This window comes from Crinia signifera, chromosome 3, assembly GCF_055691185.1.
Source record: "Crinia signifera chromosome 3, ASM5569118v1, whole genome shotgun sequence".
In the NCBI taxonomy this organism is placed as follows: Eukaryota; Metazoa; Chordata; class Amphibia; order Anura; family Myobatrachidae; genus Crinia; species Crinia signifera.
In genome coordinates, this window is record NC_139219.1 from 276,609,263 (window position 1) to 276,621,526 (window position 12,264).

The 12,264-nt window shown below is 40.7% G+C and overlaps 16 non-coding genes across 16 annotated transcripts in view; 13 read left to right on the forward strand and 3 right to left on the reverse strand.

Annotated features, from left to right (window-relative positions):
• Positions 1 to 338: 338 nt before the first annotated feature.
• Positions 339 to 411, reverse strand: TRNAF-GAA (transfer RNA phenylalanine (anticodon GAA)). The gene has a single exon. It is a non-coding gene; the product is annotated as a tRNA-Phe (tRNA).
• A 161-nt stretch (positions 412 to 572) lies between these two features.
• Positions 573 to 654, forward strand: TRNAS-UGA (transfer RNA serine (anticodon UGA)). The gene has a single exon. It is a non-coding gene; the product is annotated as a tRNA-Ser (tRNA).
• A 514-nt stretch (positions 655 to 1,168) lies between these two features.
• Positions 1,169 to 1,258, forward strand: TRNAY-GUA (transfer RNA tyrosine (anticodon GUA)). Its single transcript is given in 2 exon segments — positions 1,169 to 1,205; positions 1,223 to 1,258. It is a non-coding gene; the product is annotated as a tRNA-Tyr (tRNA).
• A 652-nt stretch (positions 1,259 to 1,910) lies between these two features.
• On the forward strand, positions 1,911 to 1,992 carry TRNAS-UGA (transfer RNA serine (anticodon UGA)). The gene has a single exon. It is a non-coding gene; the product is annotated as a tRNA-Ser (tRNA).
• Positions 1,993 to 3,186: 1,194 nt separating this feature from the next.
• TRNAS-UGA (transfer RNA serine (anticodon UGA)) lies at positions 3,187 to 3,268 on the forward strand. The gene has a single exon. It is a non-coding gene; the product is annotated as a tRNA-Ser (tRNA).
• A 1,194-nt stretch (positions 3,269 to 4,462) lies between these two features.
• On the forward strand, positions 4,463 to 4,544 carry TRNAS-UGA (transfer RNA serine (anticodon UGA)). The gene has a single exon. It is a non-coding gene; the product is annotated as a tRNA-Ser (tRNA).
• Positions 4,545 to 5,738: 1,194 nt separating this feature from the next.
• On the forward strand, positions 5,739 to 5,820 carry TRNAS-UGA (transfer RNA serine (anticodon UGA)). The gene has a single exon. It is a non-coding gene; the product is annotated as a tRNA-Ser (tRNA).
• Positions 5,821 to 7,014: 1,194 nt separating this feature from the next.
• TRNAS-UGA (transfer RNA serine (anticodon UGA)) lies at positions 7,015 to 7,096 on the forward strand. Its single transcript has one exon. It is a non-coding gene; the product is annotated as a tRNA-Ser (tRNA).
• A 1,045-nt stretch (positions 7,097 to 8,141) lies between these two features.
• Positions 8,142 to 8,231, forward strand: TRNAY-GUA (transfer RNA tyrosine (anticodon GUA)). The gene is given in 2 exon segments: positions 8,142 to 8,178; positions 8,196 to 8,231. It is a non-coding gene; the product is annotated as a tRNA-Tyr (tRNA).
• Positions 8,232 to 8,655: 424 nt separating this feature from the next.
• TRNAF-GAA (transfer RNA phenylalanine (anticodon GAA)) lies at positions 8,656 to 8,728 on the reverse strand. The gene has a single exon. It is a non-coding gene; the product is annotated as a tRNA-Phe (tRNA).
• A 161-nt stretch (positions 8,729 to 8,889) lies between these two features.
• TRNAS-UGA (transfer RNA serine (anticodon UGA)) lies at positions 8,890 to 8,971 on the forward strand. Its single transcript has one exon. It is a non-coding gene; the product is annotated as a tRNA-Ser (tRNA).
• A 388-nt stretch (positions 8,972 to 9,359) lies between these two features.
• On the reverse strand, positions 9,360 to 9,432 carry TRNAF-GAA (transfer RNA phenylalanine (anticodon GAA)). The gene has a single exon. It is a non-coding gene; the product is annotated as a tRNA-Phe (tRNA).
• A 161-nt stretch (positions 9,433 to 9,593) lies between these two features.
• TRNAS-UGA (transfer RNA serine (anticodon UGA)) lies at positions 9,594 to 9,675 on the forward strand. The gene has a single exon. It is a non-coding gene; the product is annotated as a tRNA-Ser (tRNA).
• A 514-nt stretch (positions 9,676 to 10,189) lies between these two features.
• On the forward strand, positions 10,190 to 10,279 carry TRNAY-GUA (transfer RNA tyrosine (anticodon GUA)). The gene is given in 2 exon segments: positions 10,190 to 10,226; positions 10,244 to 10,279. It is a non-coding gene; the product is annotated as a tRNA-Tyr (tRNA).
• Positions 10,280 to 10,931: 652 nt separating this feature from the next.
• TRNAS-UGA (transfer RNA serine (anticodon UGA)) lies at positions 10,932 to 11,013 on the forward strand. Its single transcript has one exon. It is a non-coding gene; the product is annotated as a tRNA-Ser (tRNA).
• Positions 11,014 to 12,207: 1,194 nt separating this feature from the next.
• TRNAS-UGA (transfer RNA serine (anticodon UGA)) overlaps positions 12,208 to 12,264 on the forward strand; it is an 82-nt gene continuing 25 nt past the window's right edge. Inside the window, exon 1 of the tRNA in view lies at positions 12,208 to 12,264. This exon is cut by the window's right edge and continues 25 nt beyond it. This is a non-coding gene — a tRNA (tRNA-Ser).

A 12,264-nucleotide genomic window follows, 5' to 3' on the forward strand; every position in this document is an offset into this window, starting at 1 on the left:
TGATGCCCATAGCGAGTTCAGGCCATTAGCGCATCAAATGTAAAGGAGAATGAAGTTTTGGGTGTGTTTGGGTCAATACAATACATCCTCAATTTCTCAGTGCAATGTGTTAGTGAGTAATGAGTGCACCTGTGCAGCAGCTAGGTTGTCTGGAAGATGGGAACTGTTGGTAGCTCTCGAGGACTGGAGTTGGCTACTGAGAGACATAAGCAGTGGTTGTGGCAAAGTGATTTTTGTAAAAATGTTTTTGTAAATATGATTTTAAAGTTTGAAGCCTGAAAACGTAAGCTTTTTGTTGCAAAATTGCATTTTATGTCGAAAAATATTATCTTCCACAATGCCGAAACCCGGGATCGAACCAGGGACCTTTAGATATTCAGTCTAACCCTCTCCCAACTGAGCTATTTCGGCAAGCTCCATTGGTCTTGGTCTTGCAATCGTTTTTCGGGGCAAAATGTAAGGAGAATGAAGTTTTGGGTGTATTTGGGTCAATATAATACATCCTCACTTTCTGACTGCAGGCATCTAAATCCATAGACAATCTATTGTGAAACTAGAACATGGTTTATTCAGTAGTCGTGGCCGAGTGGTTAAGGCGATGGACTTGAAATCCATTGGGGTCTCCCCGCGCAGGTTCAAATCCTGCCGACTACGAACGCCTTAAGTTTTCTCTTTTCTGCAAGTTTTTAAAAACTTGAAACCTGTGATGCCCATAGCGAGTTCAGGCCATTAGCGCATCAAATGTAAAGGAGAATGAAGTTTTGGGTGTGTTTGGGTCAATACAATACATCCTCAATTTCTCAGTGCAGGCAGCTCAATCCATAGACAATCTATTGTGAAAATACAGCAAGGCTTAAGCAGTAGTCGTGGCCGAGTGGTTAAGGCGATGGACTAGAAATCCATGTTTGTAAGTGCATCAAAATCTTTGGGATGCCAGCTTGTTTTCTCTTTTTCTTACACACATTCTCTTCCCCACCAGTCAATTTCAGCAGCCACACTGAATAGAAATTATTAATTAGAAATTAATTTTCAAAGCCAAATTTTAAACAAAGGTTGTCAAATGGTTATAAACAATAGAATATTCACATTATTCCTAGAACACTCATTTAGCTAAACATTTAAAGCTATATAAAGAGCATATAATAACATATTTGAGAACCTACAGCATCCTTCGATAGCTCAGCTGGTAGAGCGGAGGACTGTAGAGATGATTGGTGTAGAAATCCTTAGGTCGCTGGTTCAATTCCGGCTCGAAGGAGTTGTTTTTATTTTTTGCTCAGATAGCAATTTTTGGCAATTTACAAACTCAAAATATACAGAGTATAAAGCATTCTCTAAGTCTGGGGTAGCCAACTCCAGTCCTCGAGAGCTACCAACAGTTAATGTTTTTCAGCTCACCTCACAGAATCACAAGTGAAGTAATTAGCTCCACCTGTGGATCTTTTAATATGTGTTAGTGAGTAATGAGTGCACCTGTGCAGCAGCTAGGTTGTCTGGAAGATGGGAACTGTTGGTAGCTCTCGAGGACTGGAGTTGGCTACTGAGAGACATAAGCAGTGGTTGTGGCAAAGTGATTTTTGTAAAAATGTTTTTGTAAATATGATTTTAAAGTTTGAAGCCTGAAAACGTAAGCTTTTTGTTGCAAAATTGCATTTTATGTCGAAAAATATTATCTTCCACAATGCCGAAACCCGGGATCGAAGCAGGGACCTTTAGATCTTCAGTCTATTGCTCTCCCAACTGAGCTATTTCAGCAAGCTCCCTTGGTCTTGCTATCGTTTTTCGGGGCAAAATGTAAGGAGAATGAAGTTTTGGGTGTATTTGGGTCAATGTAATACATCCTCACTTTCGAACTGCAGGCATCTCAATCCATAGACAATCTATTGTGAAACTAGGACATGGCTTATTCAGTAGTCGTGGCCGAGTGGTTAAGGCGATGGACTTGAAATCCATTGGGGTCTCCCCGCGCAGGTTCAAATCCTGCCGACTACGAACACCTTAAGTTTTCTCTTTTCTGCAAGTTTTTAAAAACTTGAAACCTGTGATGCCCATAGCGAGTTCAGGCCATTAGCGCATCAAATGTAAAGGAGAATGAAGTTTTGGGTGTGTTTGGGTTTAATACAATACATCCTCAATTTCTCAGTGCAGGCAGCTCAATCCATAGACAATCTATTGTGAAAATACAGCAAGGCTTATGCAGTAGTCGTGGCTGAGTGGTTAAGGCGATGGACTAGAAATCCATGTTTGTTAGTGCATCAAAATCTTTGGGATGCCAGCTTGATTTCTCTTTTTCTTACACACATTCTCTTCCCCACCAGTCAATTTCAGCAGCCACACTGAAGGAGTTGTTTTTATTTTTTGCTCAGATAGCAATTTTTGGCAATTTACAAACTCAAAATATACAGAGTATAAAGCATTCTCTAAGTCTGGGGTTGCCAACTCCAGTCCTCGAGAGCTACCAACAGTTAATGTTTTTCAGCTCATGTTCTAATTTGTTATTAAATATTGTTATATGATCTTTCATCATACAGCGCCACTTCCTTCTTTCTTTTTCACTTGCATTATTGGGACTGACAACCCCATTACCAAGTGGCAGCTCCTGACAAAACACCCCTGGTAAGCGCCTGTCTGTGCACCCAAGGTAGCACGTCCAATCCAATGTTTTTCAGCTCACCTCACAGAATCGCAAGTGAAGTAATTAGCTCCACCTGTGGATCTTTTAAAATGTGTTAGTGAGTAATGAGTGCACCTGTGCAGCAGCTAGGTTGTCTGGAAGATGGGAACTGTTGGTAGCTCTCGAGGACTGGAGTTGGCTACTGAGAGACATAAGCAGTGGTTGTGGCAAAGTGATTTTTGTAAAAATGTTTTTGTAAATATGATTTTAAAGTTTGAAGCCTGAAAACGTAAGCTTTTTGTTGCAAAATTGCATTTTATGTCGAAAAATATTATCTTCCACAATGCCGAAACCCGGGATCGAAGCAGGGACCTTCAGATCTTCAGTCTATTGCTCTCCCAACTGAGCTATTTCGGCAAGCTCCCTTGGTCTTGCAATCGTTTTTCGGGGCAAAATGTAAGGAGAATGAAGTTTTGGGTGTATTTGGGTCAATATAATACATCCTCACTTTCTGACTGCAGGCATCTCAATCCATAGACAATCTATTGTGAAACTAGGACATGGTTTATTCAGTAGTCGTGGCCGAGTGGTTAAGGCGATGGACTTGAAATCCATTGGGGTCTCCCTGCGCAGGTTCAAATCCTGCCGACTACGAACGCCTTAAGTTTTCTCTTTTCTGCAAGTTTTTAAAAACTTGAAACCTGTGATGCCCATAGCGAGTTCAGGCCATTAGCGCATCAAATGTAAAGGAGAATGAAGTTTTGGGTGTGTTTGGGTTTAATACAATACATCCTCAATTTCTCAGTGCAGGCAGCTCAATCCATAGACAATCTATTGTGAAAATACAGCAAGGCTTAAGCAGTAGTCGTGGCTGAGTGGTTAAGGCGATGGACTAGAAATCCATGTTTGTTAGTGCATCAAAATCTTTGGGATGCCAGCTTGATTTCTCTTTTTCTTACACACATTCTCTTCCCCACCAGTCAATTTCAGCAGCCACACTGAAGGAGTTGTTTTTATTTTTTGCTCAGATAGCAATTTTTGGCAATTTACAAACTCAAAATATACAGAGTATAAAGCATTCTCTAAGTCTGGGGTTGCCAACTCCAGTCCTCGAGAGCTACCAACAGTTAATGTTTTTCAGCTCATGTTCTAATTTGTTATTAAATATTGTTATATGATCTTTCATCATACAGCGCCACTTCCTTCTTTCTTTTTCACTTGCATTATTGGGACTGACAACCCCATTACCAAGTGGCAGCTCCTGACAAAACACCCCTGGTAAACGCCTGTCTGTGCACCCAAGGTAGCACGTCCAATCCAATGTTTTTCAGCTCACCTCACAGAATCACAAGTGAAGTAATTAGCTCCACCTGTGGATCTTTTAAAATGTGTTAGTGAGTAATGAGTGCACCTGTGCAGCAGCTAGGTTGTCTGGAAGATGGGAACTGTTGGTAGCTCTCGAGGACTGGAGTTGGCTACTGAGAGACATAAGCAGTGGTTGTGGCAAAGTGATTTTTGTAAAAATGTTTTTGTAAATATGATTTTAAAGTTTGAAGCCTGAAAACGTAAGCTTTTTGTTGCAAAATTGCATTTTATGTCGAAAAATATTATCTTCCACAATGCCGAAACCCGGGATCGAAGCAGGGACCTTTAGATCTTCAGTCTATTGCTCTCCCAACTGAGCTATTTCAGCAAGCTCCCTTGGTCTTGCTATCGTTTTTCGGGGCAAAATGTAAGGAGAATGAAGTTTTGGGTGTATTTGGGTCAATGTAATACATCCTCACTTTCGAACTGCAGGCATCTCAATCCATAGACAATCTATTGTGAAACTAGGACATGGCTTATTCAGTAGTCGTGGCCGAGTGGTTAAGGCGATGGACTTGAAATCCATTGGGGTCTCCCCGCGCAGGTTCAAATCCTGCCGACTACGAACACCTTAAGTTTTCTCTTTTCTGCAAGTTTTTAAAAACTTGAAACCTGTGATGCCCATAGCGAGTTCAGGCCATTAGCGCATCAAATGTAAAGGAGAATGAAGTTTTGGGTGTGTTTGGGTTTAATACAATACATCCTCAATTTCTCAGTGCAGGCAGCTCAATCCATAGACAATCTATTGTGAAAATACAGCAAGGCTTAAGCAGTAGTCGTGGCTGAGTGGTTAAGGCGATGGACTAGAAATCCATGTTTGTTAGTGCATCAAAATCTTTGGGATGCCAGCTTGATTTCTCTTTTTCTTACACACATTCTCTTCCCCACCAGTCAATTTCAGCAGCCACACTGAAGGAGTTGTTTTTATTTTTTGCTCAGATAGCAATTTTTGGCAATTTACAAACTCAAAATATACAGAGTATAAAGCATTCTCTAAGTCTGGGGTTGCCAACTCCAGTCCTCGAGAGCTACCAACAGTTAATGTTTTTCAGCTCATGTTCTAATTTGTTATTAAATATTGTTATATGATCTTTCATCATACAGCGCCACTTCCTTCTTTCTTTTTCACTTGCATTATTGGGACTGACAACCCCATTACCAAGTGGCAGCTCCTGACAAAACACCCCTGGTAAGCGCCTGTCTGTGCACCCAAGGTAGCACGTCCAATCCAATGTTTTTCAGCTCACCTCACAGAATCGCAAGTGAAGTAATTAGCTCCACCTGTGGATCTTTTAAAATGTGTTAGTGAGTAATGAGTGCACCTGTGCAGCAGCTAGGTTGTCTGGAAGATGGGAACTGTTGGTAGCTCTCGAGGACTGGAGTTGGCTACTGAGAGACATAAGCAGTGGTTGTGGCAAAGTGATTTTTGTAAAAATGTTTTTGTAAATATGATTTTAAAGTTTGAAGCCTGAAAACGTAAGCTTTTTGTTGCAAAATTGCATTTTATGTCGAAAAATATTATCTTCCACAATGCCGAAACCCGGGATCGAAGCAGGGACCTTTAGATCTTCAGTCTATTGCTCTCCCAACTGAGCTATTTCGGCAAGCTCCCTTGGTCTTGCAATCGTTTTTCGGGGCAAAATGTAAGGAGAATGAAGTTTTGGGTGTATTTGGGTCAATATAATACATCCTCACTTTCTGACTGCAGGCATCTCAATCCATAGACAATCTATTGTGAAACTAGGACATGGTTTATTCAGTAGTCGTGGCCGAGTGGTTAAGGCGATGGACTTGAAATCCATTGGGGTCTCCCTGCGCAGGTTCAAATCCTGCCGACTACGAACGCCTTAAGTTTTCTCTTTTCTGCAAGTTTTTAAAAACTTGAAACCTGTGATGCCCATAGCGAGTTCAGGCCATTAGCGCATCAAATGTAAAGGAGAATGAAGTTTTGGGTGTGTTTGGGTTTAATACAATACATCCTCAATTTCTCAGTGCAGGCAGCTCAATCCATAGACAATCTATTGTGAAAATACAGCAAGGCTTAAGCAGTAGTCGTGGCTGAGTGGTTAAGGCGATGGACTAGAAATCCATGTTTGTTAGTGCATCAAAATCTTTGGGATGCCAGCTTGATTTCTCTTTTTCTTACACACATTCTCTTCCCCACCAGTCAATTTCAGCAGCCACACTGAAGGAGTTGTTTTTATTTTTTGCTCAGATAGCAATTTTTGGCAATTTACAAACTCAAAATATACAGAGTATAAAGCATTCTCTAAGTCTGGGGTTGCCAACTCCAGTCCTCGAGAGCTACCAACAGTTAATGTTTTTCAGCTCATGTTCTAATTTGTTATTAAATATTGTTATATGATCTTTCATCATACAGCGCCACTTCCTTCTTTCTTTTTCACTTGCATTATTGGGACTGACAACCCCATTACCAAGTGGCAGCTCCTGACAAAACACCCCTGGTAAACGCCTGTCTGTGCACCCAAGGTAGCACGTCCAATCCAATGTTTTTCAGCTCACCTCACAGAATCACAAGTGAAGTAATTAGCTCCACCTGTGGATCTTTTAAAATGTGTTAGTGAGTAATGAGTGCACCTGTGCAGCAGCTAGGTTGTCTGGAAGATGGGAACTGTTGGTAGCTCTCGAGGACTGGAGTTGGCTACTGAGAGACATAAGCAGTGGTTGTGGCAAAGTGATTTTTGTAAAAATGTTTTTGTAAATATGATTTTAAAGTTTGAAGCCTGAAAACGTAAGCTTTTTGTTGCAAAATTGCATTTTATGTCGAAAAATATTATCTTCCACAATGCCGAAACCCGGGATCGAAGCAGGGACCTTTAGATCTTCAGTCTATTGCTCTCCCAACTGAGCTATTTCGGCAAGCTCCCTTGGTCTTGCAATCGTTTTTCGGGGCAAAATGTAAGGAGAATGAAGTTTTGGGTGTATTTGGGTCAATATAATACATCCTCACTTTCTGACTGCAGGCATCTCAATCCATAGACAATCTATTGTGAAACTAGGACATGGTTTATTCAGTAGTCGTGGCCGAGTGGTTAAGGCGATGGACTTGAAATCCATTGGGGTCTCCCTGCGCAGGTTCAAATCCTGCCGACTACGAACGCCTTAAGTTTTCTCTTTTCTGCAAGTTTTTAAAAACTTGAAACCTGTGATGCCCATAGCGAGTTCAGGCCATTAGCGCATCAAATGTAAAGGAGAATGAAGTTTTGGGTGTGTTTGGGTCAATACAATACATCCTCAATTTCTCAGTGCAGGCAGCTCAATCCATAGACAATCTATTGTGAAAATACAGCAAGGCTTAAGCAGTAGTCGTGGCCGAGTGGTTAAGGCGATGGACTAGAAATCCATGTTTGTAAGTGCATCAAAATCTTTGGGATGCCAGCTTGTTTTCTCTTTTTCTTACACACATTCTCTTCCCCACCAGTCAATTTCAGCAGCCACACTGAATAGAAATTATTAATTAGAAATTAATTTTCAAAGCCAAATTTTAAACAAAGGTTGTCAAATGGTTATAAACAATAGAAAACAATAGAATATTCACATTATTCCTAGAACACTCATTATGGTTAAGGGGATGGACTTGAAATCCATTGGGGTCTCCCCGCGCAGGTTCAAATCCTGCCGACTACGAACGCCTTAAGTTTTCTCTTTTCTGCAAGTTTTTAAAAACTTGAAACCTGTGATGCCCATAGCGAGTTCAGGCCATTAGCGCATCAAATGTAAAGGAGAATGAAGTTTTGGGTGTGTTTGGGTCAATACAATACATCCTCAATTTCTCAGTGCAGGCAGCTCAATCCATAGACAATCTATTGTGAAAATACAGCAAGGCTTAAGCAGTAGTCGTGGCCGAGTGGTTAAGGCGATGGACTAGAAATCCATGTTTGTAAGTGAATCAAAATCTTTGGGATGCCAGCTTGTTTTCTCTTTTTCTTACACACATTCTCTTCCCCACCAGTCAATTTCAGCAGCCACACTGAATAGAAATTATTAATTAGAAATTAATTTTCAAAGCCAAATTTTAAACAAAGGTTGTCAAATGGTTATAAACAATAGAATATTCACATTATTCCTAGAACACTCATTTAGCTAAACATTTAAAGCTATATAAAGAGCATATAATAACATATTTGAGAACCTACAGCATCCTTCTATAGCTCAGCTGGTAGAGCGGAGGACTGTAGAGATGATTGGTGTAGAAATCCTTAGGTCGCTGGTTCAATTCCGGCTCGAAGGAGTTGTTTTTATTTTTTGCTCAGATAGCAATTTTTGGCAATTTACAAACTCAAAATATACAGAGTATAAAGCATTCTCTAAGTCTGGGGTAGCCAACTCCAGTCCTCGAGAGCTACCAACAGTTAATGTTTTTCAGCTCACCTCACAGAATCACAAGTGAAGTAATTAGCTCCACCTGTGGATCTTTTAAAATGTGTTAGTGAGTAATGAGTGCACCTGTGCAGCAGCTAGGTTGTCTGGAAGATGGGAACTGTTGGTAGCTCTCGAGGACTGGAGTTGGCTACTGAGAGACATAAGCAGTGGTTGTGGCAAAGTGATTTTTGTAAAAATGTTTTTGTAAATATGATTTTAAAGTTTGAAGCCTGAAAACGTAAGCTTTTTGTTGCAAAATTGCATTTTATGTCGAAAAATATTATCTTCCACAATGCCGAAACCCGGGATCGAACCAGGGACCTTTAGATATTCAGTCTAACCCTCTCCCAACTGAGCTATTTCGGCAAGCTCCATTGGTCTTGGTCTTGCAATCGTTTTTCGGGGTAAAATGTAAGGAGAATGAAGTTTTGGGTGTATTTGGGTCAATATAATACATCCTCACTTTCTGACTGCAGGCATCTAAATCCATAGACAATCTATTGTGAAACTACGACATGGTTTATTCAGTAGTCGTGGCCGAGTGGTTAAGGCGATGGACTTGAAATCCATTGGGGTCTCCCCGCGCAGGTTCAAATCCTGCCGACTACGAACGCCTTAAGTTTTCTCTTTTCTGCAAGTTTTTAAAAACTTGAAACCTGTGATGCCCATAGCGAGTTCAGGCCATTAGCGCATCAAATGTAAAGGAGAATGAAGTTTTGGGTGTGTTTGGGTCAATACAATACATCCTCAATTTCTCAGTGCAATGTGTTAGTGAGTAATGAGTGCACCTGTGCAGCAGCTAGGTTGTCTGGAAGATGGGAACTGTTGGTAGCTCTCGAGGACTGGAGTTGGCTACTGAGAGACATAAGCAGTGGTTGTGGCAAAGTGATTTTTGTAAAAATGTTTTTGTAAATATGATTTTAAAGTTTGAAGCCTGAAAACGTAAGCTTTTTGTTGCAAAATTGCATTTTATGTCGAAAAATATTATCTTCCACAATGCCGAAACCCGGGATCGAACCAGGGACCTTTAGATATTCAGTCTAACCCTCTCCCAACTGAGCTATTTCGGCAAGCTCCATTGGTCTTGGTCTTGCAATCGTTTTTCGGGGTAAAATGTAAGGAGAATGAAGTTTTGGGTGTATTTGGGTCAATATAATACATCCTCACTTTCTGACTGCAGGCATCTAAATCCATAGACAATCTATTGTGAAACTACGACATGGTTTATTCAGTAGTCGTGGCCGAGTGGTTAAGGCGATGGACTTGAAATCCATTGGGGTCTCCCCGCGCAGGTTCAAATCCTGCCGACTACGAACGCCTTAAGTTTTCTCTTTTCTGCAAGTTTTTAAAAACTTGAAACCTGTGATGCCCATAGCGAGTTCAGGCCATTAGCGCATCAAATGTAAAGGAGAATGAAGTTTTGGGTGTGTTTGGGTCAATACAATACATCCTCAATTTCTCAGTGCAGGCAGCTCAATCCATAGACAATCTATTGTGAAAATACAGCAAGGCTTAAGCAGTAGTCGTGGCCGAGTGGTTAAGGCGATGGACTAGAAATCCATGTTTGTAAGTGCATCAAAATCTTTGGGATGCCAGCTTGTTTTCTCTTTTTCTTACACACATTCTCTTCCCCACCAGTCAATTTCAGCAGCCACACTGAATAGAAATTATTAATTAGAAATTAATTTTCAAAGCCAAATTTTAAACAAAGGTTGTCAAATGGTTATAAACAATAGAATATTCACATTATTCCTAGAACACTCATTTAGCTAAACATTTAAAGCTATATAAAGAGCATATAATAACATATTTGAGAACCTACAGCATCCTTCGATAGCTCAGCTGGTAGAGCGGAGGACTGTAGAGATGATTGGTGTAGAAATCCTTAGGTCGCTGGTTCAATTCCGGCTCGAAGGAGTTGTTTTTATTTTTTGCTCAGATAGCAATTTTTGGCAATTTACAAACTCAAAATATACAGAGTATAAAGCATTCTCTAAGTCTGGGGTAGCCAACTCCAGTCCTCGAGAGCTACCAACAGTTAATGTTTTTCAGCTCACCTCACAGAATCACAAGTGAAGTAATTAGCTCCACCTGTGGATCTTTTAAAATGTGTTAGTGAGTAATGAGTGCACCTGTGCAGCAGCTAGGTTGTCTGGAAGATGGGAACTGTTGGTAGCTCTCGAGGACTGGAGTTGGCTACTGAGAGACATAAGCAGTGGTTGTGGCAAAGTGATTTTTGTAAAAATGTTTTTGTAAATATGATTTTAAAGTTTGAAGCCTGAAAACGTAAGCTTTTTGTTGCAAAATTGCATTTTATGTCGAAAAATATTATCTTCCACAATGCCGAAACCCGGGATCGAAGCAGGGACCTTTAGATCTTCAGTCTATTGCTCTCCCAACTGAGCTATTTCGGCAAGCTCCCTTGGTCTTGCTATCGTTTTTCGGGGGAAAATGTAAGGAGAATGAAGTTTTGGGTGTATTTGGGTCAATGTAATACATCCTCACTTTCTAACTGCAGGCATCTCAATCCATAGACAATCTATTGTGAAACTAGGATATGGCTTATTCAGTAGTCGTGGCCGAGTGGTTAAGGCGATGGACTTGAAATCCATTGGGGTCTCCCCGCGCAGGTTCAAATCCTGCCGACTACGAACGCCTTAAGTTTTCTCTTTTCTGCAAGTTTTTAAAAACTTGAAACCTGTGATGCCCATAGCAAGTTCAGGCCATTAGCGCATCAAATGTAAAGGAGAATGAAGTTTTGGGTGTGTTTGGGTTTAATACAATACATCCTCAATTTCTCAGTGCAGGCAGCTCAATCCATAGACAATCTATTGTGAAAATACAGCAAGGCTTAAGCAGTAGTCGTGGCTGAGTGGTTAAGGCGATGGACTAGAAATCCATGTTTGTTAGTGCATCAAAATCTTTGGGATGCCAGCTTGATTTCTCTTTTTCTTACACACATTCTCTTCCCCACCAGTCAATTTCAGCAGCCACACTGAAGGAGTTGTTTTTATTTTTTGCTCAGATAGCAATTTTTGGCAATTTACAAACTCAAAATATACAGAGTATAAAGCATTCTCTAAGTCTGGGGTTGCCAACTCCAGTCCTCGAGAGCTACCAACAGTTAATGTTTTTCAGCTCATGTTCTAATTTGTTATTAAATATTGTTATATGATCTTTCATCATACAGCGCCACTTCCTTCTTTCTTTTTCACTTGCATTATTGGGACTGACAACCCCATTACCAAGTGGCAGCTCCTGACAAAACACCCCTGGTAAGCGCCTGTCTGTGCACCCAAGGTAGCACGTCCAATCCAATGTTTTTCAGCTCACCTCACAGAATCACAAGTGAAGTAATTAGCTCCACCTGTGGATCTTTTAAAATGTGTTAGTGAGTAATGAGTGCACCTGTGCAGCAGCTAGGTTGTCTGGAAGATGGGAACTGTTGGTAGCTCTCGAGGACTGGAGTTGGCTACTGAGAGACATAAGCAGTGGTTGTGGCAAAGTGATTTTTGTAAAAATGTTTTTGTAAATATGATTTTAAAGTTTGAAGCCTGAAAACGTAAGCTTTTTGTTGCAAAATTGCATTTTATGTAGAAAAATATTATCTTCCACAATGCCGAAACCCGGGATCGAAGCAGGGACCTTTAGATCTTCAGTCTATTGCTCTCCCAACTGAGCTATTTTGGCAAGCTCCCTTGGTCTTGCAATCGTTTTTCGGGGCAAAATGTAAGGAGAATGAAGTTTTGGGTGTATTTGGGTCAATATAATACATCCTTACTTTCTGACTGCAGGCATCTCAATCCATAGACAATCTATTGTGAAACTAGGACATGGTTTATTCAGTAGTCGTGGCCGAGTGGTTAAGGCGATGGACTTGAAATCCATTGGGGTCTCCCTGC